Below are 24,160 nucleotides of genomic sequence, written 5' to 3'. Positions count from 1 at the left end.
GCCAATACTGCTGGTTCATGGACCACATTTTGAGTATCACACAATGACAACAAACTTGCACGAGCACATGCTCTCCATTCATCCATCCATCCATCCACCAATTAAAAAATTTTACACAAGAAGTTATTAGAAATCCCATGGATAACCACTAGTTGGTTGGTTAAACTTGTCATTTAGCTCCACTTTAGAACTGGGGAAAACAAGATGACTTCAAAAAGCCATATGCTTCCAATTTGTTTTGGACATGGGAACCCAGGTTGTGTTAAAAATGAATAATAAAGACCTTTGGCTTAGTAAAGATTTTTATCTATTGTAGAACAAGAAAATGCAGTATTTAAAAAACTGCAAGAGTTTACTTAGCCTCCTGAAGTTGTACCTTAAAATGGCTCCCTGAGAAGGAATTACAGAACAGTAGGAAAGAAATTGATTATCTAATAAATGACACCGGGACAATTGTTTAGCAATTTGAAAAAAAAAATCAATTTAGCATCTCATTTCATAGTATACCAAAATAAATTTTAAATGGATGAAAGAACCAAATATAATACAAGAAAGACTATGAAAACAAGAAGTGATTTCTAGACAGGGAATACTTGATCAAGTTAAAAGAGTTGAAAGAAATCATAAAAGAAAAGTTATAGATTTTATTAGATAACATACAAATTTCTGTCTATAGCCCTCTCTAAGCTCATCCACCATAATTAAGCAAAAATCAAAATAGATACAAAACAGTTCTAGCAACTCTTTACATTTGTCAAAACTCAGAACTGTGCTCCCATGTGGAAATTTTATTCCAAAGAAATTAAAAAATAAATTACAAAAGGAAATGCAAAAGAAAAACTAGGCCACTAAAACCCCACAACATTGAAATACCAACCAGTCAACGTGAGAATAATATTTGCAATACACATAACTAACTCATGATTGATAGTCTTAATATATATCATTGAATTTGGTAAGCATGATGTTAATAACCTAATAGATATGTGTGTGAGCAGGCGGGTCACATCAGAGGAAATTTAAATGGCTAGAATAATAAAATGCAAATTCTTTTGCCATTGAGATTTTATGTCCCACTCTCACGTTAGTCTAAAATATAGGAAAAATGAAATACATGCTATTGGCAAGGGTAAAGTATGGTGGGCTGAATAATGATCCCCAAAGACACACGTTCTAAGAGCTGGAATGCTGGAATGTTCTTATAAGAGGGAGGCAAAGAGGTGTGACTTCAGTTGCAAGAGGTTGGAGTGATTTGACGAAGAGGCATGAGCTAAGAAGTACAGTTGACCTCCAGAAGCAAGAAATCAGATCCCTTCCTAGAAGGAGTATAACTACCATCACAATCAAGACACAAGACTACCCTGCATGTCAATCCTGCTGGCACCTTGACTTTCACCCTGTGTTGAAATGGATTTCATACTTCTGGCCTCCATATCTGCAAGGGAATACATCTGTGCTGTTTTAAGCCTCCACGTTTGTGGTCATTTGTTATAGCAGATGTTGGAACCTAATACTTGAAGTAAAACATCCTTCTCATAAATTGCAAGTGGGAGTGTCATTATTTTGCAACATTTGCACAACATGTAGGAAAAGCTATAGAAAAAGTATATCTATTGATTGAGTGATTCCATATATAGGAATCTATTTTAAGGAGATAATTTGACCCAGAAAGAGGCCTTGCATGAAAATGTTCTCTGTAGCAACAAATTGGCAACTAACAATGTTTGAAAGGGAAAGATTGAATAGACCACAGAATATTTTAGGCTAAATTATCTCTAAGCTTTATAAAATATTTATAAATATTTTGTAAATGTATGGGGAAATTATATGTTATATAAACATTGTATTAAAAGTCAGAATATAAAATGATATATGCACTATGTAAAAATACATAGAATCAAGACTGGGAGGATATCGGCCAAAATATTTATTGGGTATGAATGATCATATTTATTCATCAACTACTCAGTATTTTTAACTTTTATATAATGAGTGGTGTGATGGTTAAATTCATGTGTCAACTTGGCTAGGTTATGGTGTCCAGTTGTTTCGTCAGGCAAGGACTGGCCTAATTATTATTTTGAGGACATTTCATGGGTTTAAATCATCCGTAAGTTGATTACATCTATGGCTGATTTCATCTGCAATCAATAAGGAGGTAGCCTTCAGCAATGAGAGAAGTTTCATCCAACAAGTTGAAGACCTTAATGGTAGAACTGATGATTTTGGCATTCAGAAAGAATTGCCATCTCTACTTTAGGAAGCCAGCAGGAGTAGATGATTTCTTCTGTCTTGCCCACAGAGCAATGATGTGGGGCAGGGACCCTAGAGACACAGAAGGGTAACCATGACCTACATCCAGGGCTTTCTTCACCACTCAGCCCCGGGCAATTTTAAAAATATAAGCTCCACAGATGTGATAAGAAATTAAAAAAATAAAAGCCAGTGGAGCAGCCCATTGCATTCCACTGCTGGCACCCCATCCTCCCATCTCTGGCTCTAGTACATGGCAAGACCCGAGGCCCAGTCCCCAGGGCCCTGGTCTCCAGCCCCCTCAGCCACCTTGGGCCCAAGGGCTCTGCCCCGAGGTCCAGCATGGCCAGGAGTGGTCAGCTGAAAGGGAAAGTCAGAATGACCTACATCCTCAGAGATAAGGCCATGGTTTGTTGATTCAGGGACTTGGTTATTCTCTAAATAAACTTTCCTGTTTCAAAAAGTTCTCTTTCAACTGGAGCTGAGTGTTTCCCTGTTACTCTTTCCCAGGGGAGAAGCTTGCTTTCGGCGCTTTATAAATTTGTATAAACTGTTCCCATACTCACACTCACAACATACCAAACTCCTCTGATTTCCCCTGGGTTGGTCAAGAGAGGGTGGATTCATGAGCTGTGATGGAAGTCACACATTCTCTTGAGGTCCCATGGGGCTCAGTGGACGTGAGGGAGAGGAAGGGGTTTCTGCCTCAAGTACAGGAAACCTGAGGGTTGAGGATGACAGTGTTCTGAGGTCACATAAAAACAGGCAACACAGCTCTAAGGGGCTCAGTCACCCTGCCTTCATTTTAAAGATGAGCAAGTTGAGGCTCCTCAACTTGAGTTAGAGAGAGGAACATGACCCATCCAGGTTGTTCTGTGACTAAGAGGGAAATAGAACATCCAGTCCAAGGACTCAGACCTCCTGCTTCTTTGCTTTTCAGTTAGCACATATTTGTTGCTATATTAACTATTGCCACATAACAAACCACCCCAAAACTTACTGGTTTAAGACAACAACTGCTTTCTCAGGTCATGATTTCTTTGAGTTGATAATTTTGGTGAGGCTCAGCTGGGCAGTTCTGCTGTTCTGGCCTGGCCTCATGCATGAGTCTGCTGCCAGGTGAGGTTAATGGTGTACCTCACATCACTGGGCACTGGCTGGCTGTTGGCAGGTGTGATGGGGGTAACTGAACTACCTGTTCTCTCATCCCCTAGTAAGTTAGCCTGGGCTTATTCACAGGGTGGTTTCCCAAGAGCAGGAAGAGAGAAAAACCCAATGCATGCACACTTTTCAAGTCTCTGCTTGCATCATACTTGCTTTCATCCCATTAGTCAAAGCAAATCACATGGCCACACCCAGATCCAAGGGGTGCAGAAAGATTCTTTCTCTTGATGGAAGGAACTTCAAAGTCACTCTTCAAGGCTGTAGATTCAGGTAAGGGAAGAATTTTTTCAGTCTGCCTTGGTTACAAACAGTGCAGGGGACTGCTGTGTCACTCAAAGGGAGAGACTGGAGCTCTGGCAGGACCCCAAGTCAGTACCCAGCACCCAGTGCTCTGCTCCTGCCTTGCACTCAGTTAACACAATTTCCCTTAAATGTTTGGGAGATGAGCCACGGGAGAGGTAAATTTTGATTTGGGGTAAAAAAGACGGGAACGCAAGGAACAGAGAATAGGGTAGTGTCCAGGGCCCATCAGCGCTGTGCCCTGAACACAGCTGGGTGTGATGTGTTGGGGGTGGTGCTGAGAATCATGTTCTGTGATTCACGCTCTGCCCCAGGCCAGAGGACCTCCTATATGACTCTCAGTTCCCCTACGTGGGCTACTCAGCTTGGACCCCACTATGGACCATAGTCCCACTGCTGTTTGATTCTCTTTCAGCTCACCCCCAGGACCCTCCAATTGCAGGGAACCTACTTGAACTCCATCTTTTTATCGCAGAGACACCACATACTGAATGTACTACCCCTCTCGAGGGCATTTGAAATGTAAACAAACATGGAGTGAAACTCTAATGAGGGAAAATGAGATACCGTGGTAGCCTGCAAGGACATACATAATGTGGAGCAAGTAGTTTGGGGTGGGCCGCATTCCTTAAGACCTCCCATATGATCTGAAAATTGTCATTGTATTTCTTGGTGTACTGAATTGAGGAGATTAGGTCCTAAAACAGTGCCTTCAATCCAGAAGCCTGTAGAACCTTAAATTCTGAGATTGAGAGTTGAAAGGAAACTTGGAGAACAACGTCAGACCCCTCCCCATTTACAGGAAGCTTCAGGCCAAAGGGTCTTAAAGGATTTGGCAAAGGTCCACAACAGAGCCACATTAGAATCCTAACAATGCCGCCAGCATTTCTTGAGTGCTGAGTGTGTGTAGGCATTGCTGGGCTCATGTGTATCATTTCACTTAATTCCTACAAGCCTGTAGTGGATGCTATTGCAGCCCAGGCCAGAGGCCCTATCCCCAGTTGCAGCAGTCATTGGCTGCTACCAGCTCACCCCAGGGAGCTTCTCTGGAGGCCTGTTCTGGGCTTATGAGAGCTGCCTTGCTGAAGAAGTGGGGGTAATATGGTTATCCCTGGGGCATTACTTACTTACTTAATGAGTTGGGGATATAACAGCTCAGCCTCCTTGCCTCTAGGCCACTCATACTCCAGAGCTCCCATTGGGATCAGACCAAGGCCAGATTCCAGCTGAAAACACCCTTGCTGCTCTCCTTCCCCTGCCCTGAGATTTCTCACTCCCTTTCACCTGAGCTCCTCCTCGTCTCTACCTGATAAACCATGCACATGTGAATTGCTTTCTTAGTCTCTGCTTCTGGAAACCTGACTCCAAACCATCCTCTATGGCCTTAAGTCCAAACTAGACCCCTGGGGGTCTGCAGGCCAGCAGGGGCTGAGTTGGAGAACATGCAGCTGGGGGTCCAGCGTGTCGAAGTCTGGTCCTCCAAGTAGAGTTTCTCCTGGTGCCCTGGCCGTGGACACCACGGGGAAAGCCCGATTCTGAGTTCACTGCCTTGTGAGACCTTGGAAGGCTGGACTGACTGCTTTGAATGCACTATCCTGTTTAATCCTCACCCCTCATTTCACAGATGCAGAAAATGGGGCACAGAGAGGAAGGTGCTTTGTTCAAGGACATCTTACCTTTGGAAGCTTTTCCATCACCCTGACCCTGGTTCTGAGCTAAACCAGTCCTCACCACCTCCTGGGATCTAAGTGAGTTGCTGTGTATCAGCTGTGGTGTGTACCTGCTTCTGCACAGGGAGAGGCTGCCTCAGTCCAGGGCCATAGGCCCACTTGGGCAGGGGCTGAGAGCCTCACCGAGGCCCAGCCCATTCCCTGAAAGGCAGGAGGGACCACCCTCTGCTTTCTTTATCAGTGATACCAACCGGGTTTTCCAGTCTCAGGTACACTTGAGGTTGGCCTTTTGGGGCCTAGACTAGATATACATACACACAAGCATACACACATATGTATATACTTGCACAAACATACAGATACTTATACACACACTCATGGTCACTCACAAATACGACTCTGCAGACATTTGTGTGCATACACTTGCATGCACACACACACACACACACACATACACACAACCACAGCTGTGCCTGTGCTCCTACACCACCATCTTCTTGGCTCTGGTGGGGCTCAACAGATGAGGACTCCAGGGTTCTCAGATGCTGTCTAGTGAGTTTTCTAAATCTCTTAAAACTTCTCTTTAAATATTGAGCCAGCTCAGGAGTATCCCACTGTAAATCATGACGTAGGGACGTGTAGATTATATGTCCCATGGTGGGAACCCTTTCTGATCTCAGAAGAAGGGACTCTGGAAGGAGGGAATAGAAACTGGAGAGGGGAGACCAGTGTCTGGCTTGCCTTTAGGTCAGTCCAGAGGCTGGGGATGTGTGTGGCTGATGCAGACAGGTTTGAGCTGTCCAGAGCAGAGGAGAGCACCATACTTCCCCCGTGGTAGAGGAGATGCTACTTCCCTGGTAGGGCAGCCTGGAAAGGTCACGATGGAGCAGAAACAGTGGGGAGGCTGGTTTATACCGAGAGGTCCCAGGATCTCCCAGCCTACCCTCCCCCGGCCCCTGAGGGGCACAGGACACCCAGGAATATGACCACATGCCTGTGGCCTCCCAAGAGGGGCAGGGCAGGGACAGAGAGGCAGCGTGCCTCCCAGGGGGTCACCATGGCACCAGGCAAGGGGCCTTATAGATATCATCTCTGCCAGAAACTGAGGATGGACAGTCCAGTGTCTGGATCCAGTGTCTGAGCCCCTGAGGGCCTGCAGCTGCCTGGACGGCTTGGCAGGGGCAGCCCCAGTTTCAGGGCCCAGCACAGCCCAGGAGTGACTGGGAATGAGCTTGGCAACTGCACTGCACTGGACTGGCATTGCTCATTTACATGCAGACTGACCCAGGCGTTTTCCCAGAAGCCCCTGGAGTAAGCACTGATTCCCTGTGACAACTGATTTGGAGAGCAGCCTAATTGTCCCTGTGTTTTTCCCTCGGCAACAAATTGAGTTAATGAGCAAACCCCAGCCATTCATTTGCATGATGCTGCCTCCCTGACGTCTTGGCCATGGGAGACCCCAGCGTGGTGTAGACAGCCCAAAGCTCGTGTTTTCACCCCTTATCAAAACAATATGTTCTTTCTTCTCTGCCTTAGAGTTGGGAAGGGGGAGCATCACTGCAGTGGGGAGCTGGACACCTTCAGAGTCCTCAGAGGTTTGAGTCTGATGAAGAGAAACTAATCTGTCATGAATGTGACAAGTTAATAAGAGAACTCCATCTGCTCCTCTTAAGGGAAGCCCTCAATTCCCAAGTCTCTAGGGCATGGGCTGCTGGAATGCAGGAAGGGAGAGTATCATTGGGGTGGGTCCTCAGGAGTCCACGAGAAGGGGCCTGGCCATCTCAGGTCCTCCAGCATCTGCAGATCATCCTCAGCTCCCTGTAGATGGGGCGGTACCCATGGAGGCTGGGTATGGGTCCAGATGTCCTGCCTCTTTGGGAACCCCCTGTGCTGGACCCTTTCTTGGGTGCATTAACCAGATCAAGCAGTAAGAGACTGGAGGGGAGAGAAGACCCTGGGGGCCCAGTGTTGAGCACCTCTAGTGGGCATTTAGTGGCTCAGTGTGTGCTGTACAGGAAGCCAGAAGTCTGAAAGCTTATTTAGGGGTTGGGGGTGCAGGACGACTCTGACCTCAACCAAGCCTTCCTGTGGGTTGGGCTTCCTCAGAAACCAACGAGTGACAAAGATTTGGGAATGAGTAGCTTATTTGGGAGGTGGAGGAAACTCCGACAGATAGGGGAAGGAAGATGGGCAATAAAGAATGTGCTATTGTCCACCATGGACAACTGGAGTTCAATCCTGGTGAAGAATTTTTGGGAAATAGTGCAAGACACGCAGCTCAGTGTTTCCCTAGCTAGTGGTGAGGGAGCTGGACTATTTATTCACTTTATCTATCCATTACGAGTTGAGGGCTGCTTCTGGGCTCAGTAAGTCTTGAGTGATTCAGGTTTGCCTTCTGTGTGGGCTTCCATAGCCAGGTAACAAGATGCAGGTGTTCCCAGGGAGCAGCTTACTGTGTGGATCAGGGGATGAGCAGGTGCTGATAAATGTCTGCTCTGCTACCCTGGCTCATTCTTTAGCCAGATGCCCCTTTCTTGGACTGGCACCCCCTTCTCTCCGAGTCTGGACCTTGCTCACTTTAGAGACCTTTTCCTCCCTCAACCCCTAGTCATTAACTAGGTCCTCTTTGGACCGGCCTTTGCTGGATCTCCCCTTTCCTACTCTAACCCCAGGTCCTAATTCCCGGAGGTCTCACACTCAGATCACTGCAAATCTCTATCAATAAGCTCTTCCTGACTCAGCCTGAGTTAGACATACTCCTCCTACACATTCTGTGGCCCCCCATTTTCTTCAGGATAACACCAGAATCTCTCATTCTGGCTTCCCCATTTTCACCCTAACTTCTCTCTTCAGGTTTATGTTTCAGAGCTCTTTGATGCCCAATTCCAGGCAGAATGAGACTGCACTGAACTCCGAATTTGTAGTTAGCTGCCTCCAGGTACTACTTCATGCTGTCCCCCCACCAGCGATACCTTTCTTTCCTTCTCTGCTTAAGCACATACTACATTCGTCAGGGACCTATGAGAAATGAGGAATCAGGAGGCCCATGCTGAACACTCAGGTCCTGTTCCATTAGGGAGAGGGAAATAGAGACAGAGGGAGAGAGGAAGGGTCAAAGACAAAAGAGCACTTCTCTGGGATTCACAGATTTCCCTGGGGCCAGCTGGTCAGTCCTGGCTGGCTGGATACATGAAGATAGCAGAGAAGACACTTCTTAGAAGACAGATTCTAAGGCAAACTTTTCATTAGAAAGAACCATCTCTTCATTATCCTATAAGCAAAAATAAGATTGGGGCAAATAAGATTGCAAAAAAGCAGGCAGTTGTTAGAAGTCTGGCACAAAATATTCCAAATCAAAATCTGGAACAGCATAATTGTCAGGGGGTTGGAGAGTGGGTAGCTGAGAGGACAAAGCTGCAGGATGACGTTGACAGATATTCTTTCCACGTTTTCAAGTCCCAGGGTTTCGGTACAGATTCATAATCTGGATCAGGACAGAAGGCAGTTTCTGTAAGAGAGAAATTAAGCATCTGTACAATTTTTATAAACACCCCCTTTGCACCAGAGCAGTCTGCTCACTGATGAGGATGTGTTTTGGCTGGGACACAAGCAGTCTAGAGAGAAGCAGCCTGGGTATAAAGGCCAGGCTTGTCCTGGGTCCTGGGTGAGTGGTAAAGGAGGGAAAGAATTTTCCTGCTTCTTACCAAATCCTGCAGCAGTCACATTAACAGTTTGGTTGAGTGAGAAAGCCTGGAGGAGGTACAAAAGTTGTAGAGATTGTCCAGCTTTCACCTAGTGGGGGAAAACTAGTCCCAGCTTGGGTCCTACTGGTTGATGGAAGAAATACAACCCCTCCACCCATCCTTCCCTAGATATGGCATCCTGCTCATTGTTGGAGGTACTGGCTTTGACAGCAAACATGGCATCTTCATTTAGGGAGTCTGAGGCCAGATGGGGCAAAGCTCTCACTGTCCTCAGAGACTTCTGGGAATTAGAAGCAGGGTTGGAAATATCATTGGTGGATAAGAATTTCTGAGGGAAACCAAGAATTGCCTGCTTTCCTAAAACAAACCCAAGGCAAGTCTGTGGTTGCCAGGCAGCTTTGCCAGCAGTAGGGACGAATCCCATCTCTTGCCCTTGTAGATCATAATGAACTTGACTCAAACCTCATTTTCATGGCCTCTGGTGGTCCAAAGTATTCCCAAATGATTTCTGTGGATTCTTGAGGGCTCCCTCTCTCATGGCCCCTCTTGGTCCTCCAAACATCAAATCTCTATGTTGTCCTCGTGTTAAAACCAGGACACATTCAGACCTTTTACTGGTTTTGCCCCAAATTGTCCATACGTCATGCATCCCAGAGGATGGAAGGTTTTAGAGATTGGGCACCACCTTCAACTGATCTTGAAAGTTCTCCTCTGTCCCCCTGGCTCTTTCATCCCCTCCTCTCTTTCTTCCCTCTCGCTCTCAGGAGCCAACTTCTTTCCTTGATTTGGTGGAGTACTTTTTCCTTCTTCTCTCAAGTCTTGGCACCTGCTTACAACCCTGCCCACGGGTGCTCTGATCTACCCAGCTGGCTTCCCCAGACACCTTCCACACAAACGTCATGCTCTCCCCAAGAAGACTTCTAATGAATTCAACCTTCTCCACCCCCTAATTAGAGATAATTCATCTACACTGTGAAAGATACATTTTATCATGAATTAGCTAAATTACCATCTCCAAAGAGAGAACAGAGTTGATTAACCATACAAATATTTGAGATGCAGAATACGTAAATCATCAAATCAAAGATAAAAAACAAATACAAAGAAGGGTTAAAAGTCAAAACTATCAAAATTATGTCTTAAACTAGTGCTTCTCAAACTTCACGGCATGTACAAATCATGAACAACTTGTTAAATGTAGGTTTCAATTTAGTGGGTCTGGGGTGTGGTCTGAGATTCTGCGTTTATAATAAGCTCCCAGGTGATGCTGATGTTGCTGATGGAATAGAAAGTTTATATGACTTTCATAGTTGGCTGCTATTGGAATCACCTGGGGAGTTTAAAAATACTGATGGGGGTTACCCCCAAGATTCTGATGTAATTGGTCTGGGGTATGGCCCAGACAGTCATAGTTTTTTTAAATTTCCAGCTGACTCCAATGTGTAGGTAAGATTGAGAACCCCTGCCCTAGAATGGAGCATCAAGGACATGGATTTGTGTTTGATAACTTTTTAATTGCAATACTCAGAACTGCACAGGCCCAGAGTCAGTCTGTGGTGGACTGGAAGAAGGAAAAGTCTCTTCCTAAGAGGGAAATCAGTCACTACATTACAAATAGTCCTCGAGGGGCTCTGGGGAGAACTGTGGAGGAATTAAACTCTTTGTCTTGATGACAGTACATTGCCTTGTTATCTAAGCAAGCTTAAAATGACATGGTGATCAATACAATGACAAATTGAGCTAAAGTAAAAACAATACAAGTGAAGTGGTAAAAAGGTAAGAAAATGGTATAAAACAATGTAATAAGAGCAAATGTTAGGACAAATTAGATTTAACTTTAAGCTAAGATGATACCATTATGCTGAATATATGAAATAGCCAATATTTGATCTTATATGGCCTACAGAAATGGCAATTTCATATGCTTCAACCTAATAAAATAACAAAATGATTAAAAACTAGAAGATTTAAAGATAGAACAAAATAAGATAAAAAGTTGAAAAATCTGCCTGCACATGTCCAGTGGGTCACCCTCTGTGCTTGGACAAGAACGGTGCCTGGGTCTGGGTGCCCACTTGTCTGCTCCTCTAAGCTGGGTCTTACTGAGGCCTGGGATCTGGGGTAGCAGGATCCCCAGGGCAGGAAGATCTTGGCACTGGCCATCCAGTACCAGCCATTTGCCTCTCCTGAGATATCTTCTAGGGCCCTTCACTGCCCTCTGAGAGCATCCTTTCCAGCAGGTAGCAAATTGTTGAGCTCTAATAGCTGTCAAACAGCCCGTAGGCTGCCAAGATTCTTATTAGAGACTCAGAGGAGGGTACTGCTGTCAGGCTGGTCATATTTGCAGATTAAATTCAATTTATTAAACATTTATTAAATTACTACTCTGGGCCAGGCCTGCTCGGGACTTATGACAGTAAATAGGAGAGCAGAAACTAGTGTTTTTAAGGTCTGGTGGGTTTAGGGCCTTAACGAGGTGAAGCAGTGATGGGGGTTGGATTTCCTGAGAGGCAACTCTGAGATGAAGTTTAGCATGTGGATGTTTTGGAGATCTTGGGATCAGCCTCCATGGAAGTGAAGGAAACAGGATCAGCAGTGGGAGAAGCTGGGCTGCAATGGAGGGTCAGTGGACACCTCAGCTGGCTCCATGGGGAGCTGTGAAACTGAGATGGCCCTTCAGAGTTGTTGCATGCTGCAAGGAGAGTATCAGGTTTTTATATTTGCCCACTGACCAGTCACTGGCTGTGGAGGTCCTCTTGGGTACGGTAGCTGCCGCCAGCCAAGAATAGTTTCCAAGGAGGGATGACAGTTAAGGTCTTTCAACCAGCAGCCCTCCCTGCAGCTGGGATGATAAGTTCTGATGGGGAATGTATTGTTGCATCACAGTGTTCATTATTGTGATATGGTCTGTGACGAAAAGTATGACTGGACAGAGTCATTCTGTAAAAGATCTTGAATGTAGAGTGATTAGATAAGTAGTTAGTTAACCAGATGATCTCCACTGGTTATCAGTGAAGTACCTATAAAACTATAAAACTCATCTTTAACTGCCCAGACAGACACGACACATTCACATTGAAGAGGGAAAAGTCTTGGCATGGTGCCCCCTACCATCTCAGCCCTACTCAGTGGGCTGAAAGGGAACAGACAGGCTGAGTGGAAATCTAGAAACCAGGCTGGTGTTTGCTGTGGGAGAGGAGTTAATGGCTGTTTGATACAGAGGAGAAAAGGCTCTGGAGAGATGTGGAAACCATCTTTTCATGGATCTGGGGGATGAAGGTGAAGGAAGAAGAGATAAATTCAGCCTTAACAGAGAGAGACTTCAAGGCAGTATCAGGCAATAGTTTCTAAGGGGGGAATTACTAGACAATGGAGTGGGGTAAATTTCCCATCCTTTTCCATCTCTTAGAATGGCCTAAGAGGGGCAGCATGATCGGGGGGAAATAAAACATTCAGATAGGGAGACACTGCAAGGTTAAATCTCATAGTTGGTGACTAAAGAATGATAAGAAGAAGATATAATTGCAGATTTGAGCTTTTTGAACCTACAAGGGAGAAGAAATTGGAGTCGGGTAGGGGTGGTTTCTGCACAGGACAGTCACAGATATCAAGGGAGGGGTTTGAGATATGGATAAAAGGGAATGAACCAATCTTGTATGTTCAAAATATTCTTTATCACAACAACTGCTTTTTATATGAACAAATGGTGAACACATGGTGTATCTCCTGAGGGTCTAAAGACATCACCCATGGAGGGAAATCTAGTGCAGCAGGGCTCTCAGTATAAAATCATGGCCTATGGGAGTGAAAGGGACACAAATAAGAAGGAAAATTCACACTCACTGAGACTTTACTCTTTGGAAGGGATCATTTACTATGAAGGGAAAAAGTAAAGAATGGATGAAAACCTTAAAAATAAGTAGCAATGCGTTTCATTCAAAATGGGGAAAGAATTCCATCTAACAAGTGGAAAAACAGAGTGGGGAAGGGGAAGTGGCTCTTTCCTTTTTAAGAGTTACCTCAAGTTCAAGAAGAGGCAAAGAAAATGGACTCTAAATTGTTATTAACAAATATAGTCTCTTGCTTCCTACTAGATCTGACTTTGTAAATAAATCAGAGACCCTACTCTGTTTCTGATCGCACATCACATCCTCTGTTTCTTCCAGGCTACTTTTGCTTGAAGAGCTTGACAACTCTTCAAGCAAACCCTCAGCAATCTGTTATTACACTAAACTATCCACTCTATTGGGAAGTTCTGGTACTGATTCTGACCTTCTTTTCCAATAATTTCTAAGATGTTTGCAAAATAAGTGGAAAAGCAAAGCAACCCACCAGATATGCATTTGGTCAGCATGTCATACATTAGAATATACAGAAGATTCTGGAAACAATAATGGCTCAAACAAAATAGAAACATATTTCTCTTTCACATAAAAATTTAAGCAGGCCATCCTGGGTTGACATGGTGCTCTATGGTTTTAGGGACCCTGGCATCTTGTTGCTTCTCCATTTGTGGTCTTGACCTCTTGGTCCAAGATGGCAGCATCTACATTCCTGGTAGCAGGATAAAGAAGGGGACAGAAAAGAAAAGCAAAAAAGGATATAATTGCTGCTTCTTATGGAAGACACAGTATTTTTACTTACATTCCACTGGCTAGATTTTATTGATACGGCTTCTCCCAACCACTAAGGAGACTGGGAAATAAAGCCTTTATTCTGGGTAGCTATGTGTCCAGCCAAAAATCAGGGACTAACACAATGGAAGAAAGGATGATGTTCTAGTTTGCTAGCTGCCGGAATGCAATATACTAGAAACGAAATGGCTTTTAAAAATGGGAATTTAATAAGTTGCTAGTTTACAGTTCTAAGGCTGAGACAATGTCCCAAGTAAAAAAAGTCTATTGAAATGTCCAATCAAAGGCATCCAGGGAAAGATGCCTTGGTTCAAGAAGGCTGATGAAGTTCAGATTTTCCCTCTCAAGTGAGAAGGCACATGGCGAACAGGGTCAGGATTTCTCTCTCATCTAGAAAGGCATGTGGTGAACATGGCGTCATCTGCTAACTTTCTTTCCTGGCTTCCTGTTTCATGAAGCTCCCTGGGAGGCATTTTCCGCCTTCATTTCCAAAGGTCGCTGGCTGGTAGACTCTCTGCTTCTCTTGGCTTTGTCATTCTGCTCTCAGAATCTCTAACTTTCTCAAAAATGTTTCCTCTTTTATAGGATTCCAGTAAACTAATCAAAGCCCACCTAAATGGGTGGAGACAAGTCTCCAACTAATCCAGTTTAACAACCACTCTTGATTGAGCCACATCTCCAGGGAGATGATCTAATGACAGTTTCAAACATACAGTACTGAATAGGGATTAGAAGAAACAGCTGCTTTCACAAAATGGGATTAGGATTAAAACATGGCTTTTCTAGGGTACATACATCCTTTCAATCTTGCACAGATGGCTATTGGGATGAATTAGTCAGAATACTCTTGAATGCTATGTGACAAATAAACCCTTATATCTCAGTGGCTTAATACAATGAAGGTCTATTTCTCTCCCAGGAACCCAGATTGACAGGTGCTCCCCCATCTCACAACTACATCGCCTACAACCTAGGGCCTCCAGGACGGCTGGGGTGGGAAGACGGAGAGCACTGGCCCCTGAGTGCCTCAGCCCACAGTGATATACATCATTTGTGCTCTCAGCGCATTAGCCAGAACTACTCACATGGTCCCCACCCAACTATAAGGGAGGCTGGGAAATGTAGAGAATGTTTGTTATCAGTGAACAATGCATGTCTCTGCCACATGGGTTAAAACAGTTGCATTCAGTTAAGAACTTTTTATATGTGTGTGTCCATTTGCAATGATTAATTGCTCACAGCAAGGTGAATTTTGCTTGAGTAGTTTGTCAGCATTTAACATTCCTTTCTTCTCCCAAATTCACTTGCACATGGCTTGAAGCCTCAGTTTCCTACTAACCCTGACTGTCCACATGTGCTTTTCTGTGCTGTTCACAGTCTTGAAGAAAAGCCGTGGCAGCTGATTCTAAGTTTTTCCATCTGAAACAGAGGAGGCCTTCTCTTGGAGAACAATAAAAATACCTTCCATTTATGTTGCTTTTTTTTTTTTTTTACCTTTGTCTCTTTTACTGAAGGAGCAAATTAAACAAAGTGTGTGCTTTTGGCGCCTGTTCTCTGCCCCTTTTAAGATTTAATCAGCCCTCTGAATCTGCAGCATAAAGGCCTCATAAAGTCAAGTTAATATAATGCCATCAGCTCAAACCCACCAGACCCAAGGGTAGTTTTGTTTAAAGGCAAATTATAATTGAATTTCTAAACAACTGCCAAGCTTTCAAGGTACCAAAACAAACATTATACAAACAGAAACTTACCCTGGAGTCCTTGACTAACTTACTTGTGCTTTAAGAAAACAGAGGTTTTTAGAATATTTTTGAAAGTAAGCTGAACTCTTTGATGTCCCTTTACAAATTAATCACTATCATCCTCCATTTCCTGAGGCAGTTCCCCTCTTCAGCAAACCCCATAGCTGAACACCCAGCTTTACAAATTGGGTAGATCAGCAGATGATTTTTCATTTGAACACAGTTTTCTTTGCATTACAGACTCCTTTTGCCCCTGGGCTCTTTCACCATTCAACCAAATACCTTCAGGACGGCTCATTGCTCACAGTATTTTGTGACTGGCTTCTTTTATTTAGCAGAGTGTTTTCATGATCCATCCATGTTGTGGCATTCTCTGGCACTTCATTCCTTCTTATTGTCTAATAATATTCCATTGTATGGATATCATTCATTAACTGATGGACATTGAGGTTCTTTCCACTTTTTAACTATTATAAATAATAGCGCTTTCAACATTCGTGTATGGGTTTTTGCATGGACATATGTTTTCATTTCTCTTGGGTACATAAATCTAGGAGTGGAGCTGCTGAATCATATGGCAACCATGTTTAGCAATTTGAGGAACTGTCATACTGTTTTCCAAAGCAGCTGAACCTGCTTACATTCCTTCCAGCAGTGTTTGAGAGTTCCAATTTCTCCACTATATCACCAGTACTTCTTATTACCTGTCTTTTTTATTCTAGCCATCCTAGCAGGAATGAAGTAGATTCTCATGTGCTTATTGGCCATTTGAGTATCTTCTTTGGAGAAATGTCTATTCAAATCTTTTGCCTATTTTTTAACTGGGTTGTTTGTCTCTTTATTGTTGAGTTGTAAGAATTCTTAATATATTCTGATACTAGATACCTATTAAATATATGATTAGCAGACATTTTCTTTCATTTGGGGGGTTGTCTTTTCACTTTCTTGATTATGTCCCTTTTCTGATGCATGAAGTTTTTTTTTTTGTTTTGCCGTGGTCCAGTTTATCTAGCTTTTCTTTTGTTGCTTGTGCCTAGCCCAAGAAAAATTTCCCCCTATCTGGTTATTCCAGCATCTTTCCCCACTGAATTGTCTTGGGACCCTTGTCAAAAATCAGTTAACAAAAACATATGGGTTTATTTTTGGACTCTTGATTCTATTCCATTGGTCTATTAGTCTATCTTTATGCCAGTACCACACAGTCATGATTAATTTAGCTTTGTACTAAGTTTTGAAATCAGGAATTGTGACTCCTCAACTTTTTTTTTTTCAAGATTGTTTTGGTTATTTGGACTTGCATTTCTAAATGAATTTGAGGATCATCTTGTCAAATTTCTGCAAAATGGGCAGCTGGAATCTTGATAGGTAATGCACTGCATCTGTAGATCCATTTGAAAAGTACTGCCAACTTAATATTACATTTTCTGAGCCATAATCATAGAATATCTTTTCTTCTGTTTAGAACTTTAATTTCTTTCAATAATGTTTTATAATTTTTATTGTACAAGTCTCATACTTCATTCCTAAGTACTTTACTTTTTGTTCTACTAGCAATAGAATTAGTTTCTCGGTTTCTTATTGGGTTGTTCATTGCTAGTAGTCAGAAATACAACTGGTTTTTTTTTTTCAAAATAAAATTCTGGTGTATTGCTGGACAACATTGTTTCACACATACATCAAACAGCCCCGTCCAATAAAAAACAAAACAAAACAGCTACTTCACAGATGAAAATAAAATATAATAATAAAAAAAGAAACCTTTATCTTTGGCCTTTTTAACTATCTCATACAAACCAGCTACTTAAAGGAAAGCTCAGTGCATACTCAAAAAAAGTTACTGGAATGCTTGGAATAAGATTGTATTTTTTTGCTGTTTTTGCTTTTTTTCCAAGTTTTTTTTTTTCTCCTTTGAGATTATAATGAACATGGTCGCAGCACAGGTAAAGTCAGATGTAGGACAGAGAACTCTGCCAAGTCTGGTTTGGCCATCCGAAATCATTAAAAATGGCTGACCCCTAACAATATGTACAAAAATATAAAATATAAATAAAATACAAACAATTTTTCTTTTTTAAAGTACAAAAAAAAAAGTAGGGCCTTGGAAGTTTTGGTTGCTTTTCCCTCCCCTGTTGCAAATTCACGTTGTGGTTTTGGTTGGGTGGTGGAGAGTGTGCCAGTTGCGGGGGCGCTGCTGGGGGGGGAGGGGGATGGGGGACACCGCCGCTGTACTTCACGGTGACCACATTTAGACTCTGAGATTGCAAGTGGAGGGTGAATAGGTCATGGTGGCCTATTTTTTTTTTAAGCTTAATGTTTCCTTTTTTGCTGTCCAGTCATCCTCATTGGGCCTCTGCCTCTTGTTCCATCATCAATTCTCATCGTCTTCAGCTGCCCGCTTGCCCAGAGCTGCCTCAGCCTCCTTATCTTTATCCCCATCCTCTTTCTTACCATCTCTTCCTTCTCCTCCTTCTCCTCTTCCTCTCCACCTCCATTCACCTCATTGTCAGCCTCCTGCTCCTGGTTTTCCTCACCAGCGTTCCCATTAGCAGGTGCAAACTGCGTTCTTCGCCTGCTCCACGACTTCCTCCTCCTTTACATCCTTGGAGGTGATTTCGGAGCTGGGCTCCACGGCCGCACTCACCTCAGGGGAAATACAGGTGACTCGAAGCGACTGGTTAAAAAGAAAGGGAGAATTCAGGGTCTCCGGCGTGGAAGCTGTGGGTGTCCAGGGCGGTGCGCGGGGAGCTGGACCCGGGAACAGCGGGAAGATGGCTTTTCCCAGCAGCCAGCGGGGCGGTTTTTGCATTTTTACCTTGTATCCTGCGACCTTGTTGAATTTGTTTATTAATTGTAATAGTTCTTTTAAAGTTGATTCCTTAGAATTTTCTGTATTCAAGATGATGTGTGCAGTTTTAGTTCTTTCCAATTAAAATGCCTTTTAAATATTTTTCTTGTCTTATTGTACAATATTGAATAGAAACGGTGAGAGCAGAGAACCTTGCCCTGATCTTGCTGTTAGAGGAAAAGTTTTCAGTCTTCCACCACTAAGTATAATGTGTGTGTGTGTGTCTTATAGGTGTTCTTTATCAGGCTGAGGAAGTTTCCTTCTACTCCTAGTTTGTGTAGGGTGTTTTTGTCACCTTTGAGAGGGTGTTGGATTTTGTGAAATACTTTTTCCCCCATCTATTGAATTGATGATGTGGTCTCGCCATTTATTCTTTTAATATGGTTTGTTACCTTAATTGATTTTTAGATATTAAAGTAACTTTGCTTTGGTGGGAGAAATTCCATTTGGTCACGGTGAATAGTCCTTTTTTGATATTGCTGAATTTGGTTTTATTTGTATTTTGTTGAGGATTTTTGTGTCTGTATTTATAAGGGATATTTATCCATAGTTTTATTTTCTCGTAATATCTTTGTCTGTCTTTGGTATCAGGGTGTTTTGGTTTGCTGAAGCTACCAGAATGCAATATATCAGAAACGATATGACTTTTATAAGGAAATGTATTGAGTTACAAGCTTATGGTTCTAAGACCATAAAAATGTCCACAGTAAGGCATTCAGAGAAAGGCTAATGTCTGTCACATGGGAAGGCACATGGTTGGCATCTGCTGGTCCTCGTTCCCAGTTCCTTTGCTTCCAGCTTCTGATTCCAGTGGTTTCCACTCTAAGCATCTGTGGGTCTTCACTTAGATTCTCCAGGACACAACTCTGAGTTTTGGCTTGCTTTGTATCTCATGGGACATGGCAACATCTGCTGGGCACTTAGCTTTTTCCAAAATGTTTCCTCTTTTAAAGGACTCCAGTAAACTAATCAAGACCCACTTTAAATGGGTAAAGTCCTATTTCCATCTAATCAAAAGGTCACACCCGCAATTGGGTGTGTTATATCTCCGTGGAAACAACCTAATCAAGAGTGGATCTGGAAAAAGGGCTTGGCTTTTCTGTGGTGCATAACAGCTTCAGATCGGCATGTGGGGTAATACTGGCCTCATCAAATGAATTGGGGAGTCTTCCTTCCTCTTCCAATTCTAAATTAATTATTCTTCAAAGATTCAGCAAAGAAGCCCTCAGATCCTGAGCTTTTCTTTGTGAGTAGATTTTTTATTACTAATTCAATATATTTACCTATGTAGTTCTATTCTGATTTTCTATTTCTGAAATCAGTTTAAGAAATTAAGAAGTTGAGTCTTTCTAGGAATTTTTCCATTTCTTCTAGGTTGTTGAATTTATGGGCATGGAATTGTTCATAATAATCCTTTATAATCGTTACTGTTTCTATAAAGTCAGTAGTTATGCTCCTTCTTTCATTCCCGATTTTAGTAATGTGAGTCTTCTTTTTCTTCTGTCTAGTTTAGCTCAAAATCTTTTCAAAGTAATACCTTTGGCTTTGTTGATTTTCTCTATTGTTTTTCTGTTTTCTCATTTGTTTCCACTCTAAATTTATGATTTCCTTCCTTCTTCTTGATTTCAGTTTAATTTGATCTTTTTCTCTTTCTTAAGATGGAAAGTTATCAATTTGAAATTTTTTGTTTCTTTTTTAATATGTACATTTGCAGCTATAAATTTCTGTCTGAGCACAGCTTTAGCTGCACCTCATGCATGTCGTAGTTTCATTTACATTCATCTCAAAACATTTTAAAAATTCCCTTGTGATTTATTTTCTGACTATTTATGAGTCTCTTGTTTAATTTCTATTTGTGAATTTCCCAAATATCCTTTTACTGATTTTTTAAAATTTAATTGTAGCCAGAGAACATATTTTGTATGACTTCTAACCTTTTAAATTTATTGAGTCTCGTTTTATGGTCTAGCATATGGTCAATCCTGGAGAATGATCCATGTGCATTTAAGAATATCTGTCCTGCTGTTGTTCTATAGATATCTGTTATGTCTAGTTGGTTATAGTATTGTTCAGATCTTCTATTTTCTTGTTGACCTTCTGCCTAGGTTTTCTATCCATTAGTGAAAGTGGGTATTGAATTCTCTAACTGTTGTTGTCGAATGGTCTATTTCTCCTCGATTCTCTCTGGTTTTGCGTCATGCATTATGGAGATCCTGATTTGGGTATAAATATGCTTATATTTGTTATGTCTTTTTGATGGGCTGAAATTTTTTATGATTATGAATGTACAACTTTATCTCTTGTAGTTTTTTTTTGTTGTTTCAACATCTATTTTGTTTGTTTAGTATATACCTCAATTCTCTTATGGTTTTAGTTTGCATTGTTCATCTTTTTTCCAACTTTTTGCTTTCAATCTATTTGTGCCTTTGAATGTGAAATGTCTCTTATGTATAGCATAGCTGTATTTTTAAAGAATTACACGTTAACAATCTCTGCTGTTGACTGAATTATTTGACCCATTTAGAACTACATCACAGGGCCACCGTGGCTGCAAGGGAAGATGGGAAGGTGCTTATTTTGCTTCCCAGCCTCTGTACCGGAAGGCTGCAAGGAAGAAGAGGTTTGGAATGGTGATTCAGCCAGTGTGTTTGCCACAGGAGTTGAGAGCCTTGCTCCTGAGGCCAGCAGCCCCTACATCCCCGGGGCCCTCATTAGAGATTCAGACTGGTGAGCTCTGCTCCAGAGCTGCTGAATCTGAGTCCTGATTGGAGCGAGGTCCCCAGGTGGTTCGTGTGCACACTAACTTTCAGGAAACGCTGCCGGTATCAGGAGCCTGCAAACCTCCTTCCCCATCACAGGCGTTAGCGGAGCAGCACCCTTGCGGTCTGAAAAATCCCCATACATTTTTTTTTTTAAATCAGGTTTCAGGAAACTCCCTAGCTGTGTCTTGATTGGCAGGCGCTGCCTCTCCCATTACTTTTACATTGCATAGGCTATACCTTTTTATAAAATTTTCAAACAAGCCTTAGCTGCCTGGAAAATCTGTAGGGATAGACTTTCACTTTCATTTTCTTTTAGGGAATGAGGACTTAGCCTTTTCTTGAATGATGCTAGAGTCTACCAGAATGCCTTTTTTAAAAAAAATAACATTCCTGGCCGGCCGCGGTGGCTCAGCAGGCAGAGTTCTTGCCTACCATGCTGGAGACCTGGGTTCATTTGCTGGTGGCCTGCCCATGCAAAAATAAATAAATAAAAATAACATTCCTGCATATTCCTAGCCTTCGCATGCATCTGTGGCTTCCACAGAACTCCCCCCAAATTCCCACTTAATTTCTTATGCTAACCCATGATACATGGAAACCACAGTGGAGAAGGTCGCAATGTGGAAGGGAAAACTGTGTAGCCACAAGCCAAAACCAGCCTGTGCTGTAAATAAAGTTTTACTGGGACACAGTCACAACCATGCACTTATATGTTGCCTCTGGTGGCTTTTGTATTACAGCGGCAGAGTTGAGTTGTTGTGAAAGAGACCATACAGTCAGCAAAGCCTAAAATATTTACTCTCAGACTCTTTAAAGGAAAGAGCAAGTAGAGAGCTGAAGTCATGGCTTGGTTGACGCTATTAGAGAGAGACTTGACAAAGAAAAGATAAAGATGACCTTTTCTCCAAAATGAGAAAAATGTGTGACTCTGAAGGGTAAGAAGTAAGAGCCAGTACAGAGGGAGACATCGGTGGGAAGAAAGGTGGAGTGCGATCCTGGGGAAGGCAGGGAAGGAGTCAAGGATGTAAGTTAGGACTAGAAATAAGGATGGACAGATAGACATTGGTTGAGGCTCCAGGTAAGTGTTCAGGTGAAAAGAGGGGAGTTGACAGACTCCTGGTTGGGTGGTCTGGGCATTTTCAATATCCTACAATGCCTAACACACAACCACAGATAGGGTGGGCATTGCTTAGTGTGTTTTGGGTTGAAAAAGGGATTCACAGTTTATAAACTAAGGTTTCCCACTGAGCACTTGGCTTTCAAAACCCCAGAACTGTGTACCTCCACACAAGCCCTGTGGGAGAGGGAGGGGCCCAGATAGTCTTTATTCCCACTACACAGCTGGGAAATTGTGGCCAAGAGAGAGTCAGTGACTCTCCCGAGGCCACTAAGCCAGGAGGCAGTCCCCAGCTGGTACCGGACCCTGGGCCTACCTGCCCGAGCCCTTTCTTGCCCAGCTGCTGCATGAGAGATGCAGGCCTTGGTGGCGAGAGACGGAGGGCAGGCTGTCCACCTGGGAGAGTTAGTTTATGTTAGCTGTGAAGGGACTCCACCTGTCTTTGTTGGCAAACCAAAACCAGAGTTAAGGTCTGCCAGGGAGGCCTCTGATTTTTGTGATACCTGTGCCCCCAAGCAAGGGCTGAGTTTCTGCACCAAACTGAGCCCTTATTGGAATGTGGGGTGGGGTGAGGATCCAGGAGGGGGGGAGTTTTTGTCAGATTCCTGGACTTTGGGAGACCGGAGTTGACAGGAGCAGAGGGGACCCCATTCTTTTCCCTACTCCTTTCCCCAAACATCCTTTGACTTCCACTGTTTTCCAGCTGTCTGAGGCCTGTTCTGAGGTCCCAGGCTTCTTCTGTGCCTTCTTTCCTGCTCCCAGTCCCCATCTGAGCTTCCCTCGGCTTTGTCCCGGCTTCTCAGGAGCGTTTCCTAAAACACTCATCCATGCAGATTTTGCCTGCCTGACTTCCCCAAAAGCAGAGCCTGAATAAGTTTGAATACAGGTGTTTTTTTTTTGGAAGTGATCCCTGGAAAGAAGGATTTGGGGAGGTGGGAAGCTCATTAAGGAAGGGGTAAAGCCAATATAAAGTTGTGTCATTAAGGCTACTTTTGTGGACAAGAGGGCTTGATTTCACTAAGAAGCTAATTAACATGTGTAAATCTCTCTCAGAACTATCTATTCAAAAGACGGGAGGTGGGAGCATTTGTCCCTCAGTTTCTGACCCTTAACTTCAGGGGTTACTCCTAGGGTATCCTGACTCCCCTGAACATCTGGGCTGTGCTTGCCCACAGGATGAGGGAGCTTCTGTGGGTCTGTTTAGAGCTCTGAGGCACAGAAGTAGAGAGCACGTGGGGTGGACTTGTGATATGATGCTGACAGTGTGAGTCTGAGCTTGCACAGAGCTGTCCACTACAGCCAAGGCTAAAATCAGAGGTGGTCAGGGAGGATGTGGCATTTGCTACACATGCCTTTGTGCTCATGCAAGAGGAAGGGCAGCTAAAAGTAGCACTGAGAGCTCACAGGGAGTGTTCTTGTAGTGTGTCCAAAGCCCCTGTGATAGGCACTCGATAGAGTGGGATTTGAAGATTATCTGCTGAAATTCCTATGTCCATATTTTTATGGCTTTTAATTTTCTTTTGGGCACCCATCCCACTGAGTATGGGGACAATCAAACTCATCAATGTGCATCAGAAGAATCTCTTCTGGGTTTGCTCCCTCTTTTAAGTTTACACTGTCTTGTAGGTTAGCTCCCTCTAGCCCTTCCTAGGATGGGCCCTGGGGGCAGAAGAAAGCACAGATGTTCTCATGAGCAGGTGCCATCATCTGGGCCCGTGTTGTAGAGGCCACACTTGGCGAGGGTGTCCTGTTCCCTTGGCACCACTCCAGGGGGTTCTCCCTGTCCTCACTGACACCAGTGTCTGCCACATTTCCCCCTTGATCCCTGACCCTGGCAGTCCAACTGGCTGTTTTTGGCTGCAGGGTCAATGATGGTTGGATTCTGGTGTCAACTTGGCCAGATGATGGTGCCCAGTTATCTGATCAGGTAAGCACTGGCCTGTTATTGCAAGGATATTTCATGGCTGGT

General features: G+C 43.3%; 1 long non-coding RNA gene across 1 annotated transcript in view; it reads left to right on the top strand.

The window, feature by feature from the left end:
- LOC143684449 (uncharacterized) overlaps window positions 1-5,459 on the top strand; it is a 70,257-nt gene extending 64,798 nt beyond the window's left edge. The window contains exon 3 of the long non-coding RNA XR_013176036.1: window positions 5,342-5,459. This is a non-coding gene — a long non-coding RNA (uncharacterized LOC143684449). The remainder of the gene's footprint in view (window positions 1-5,341) is intronic.
- The last annotated feature ends 18,701 nt before the right edge of the window (window positions 5,460-24,160 follow it).

Source organism: Tamandua tetradactyla, chromosome 1 (assembly GCF_023851605.1).
Source record: "Tamandua tetradactyla isolate mTamTet1 chromosome 1, mTamTet1.pri, whole genome shotgun sequence".
NCBI lineage: Eukaryota > Metazoa > Chordata > Mammalia > Pilosa > Myrmecophagidae > Tamandua > Tamandua tetradactyla.
The sequence above is the reverse complement of the archived record's forward strand: the minus strand, read 5'-3'. Positions and strand labels throughout refer to the sequence as shown.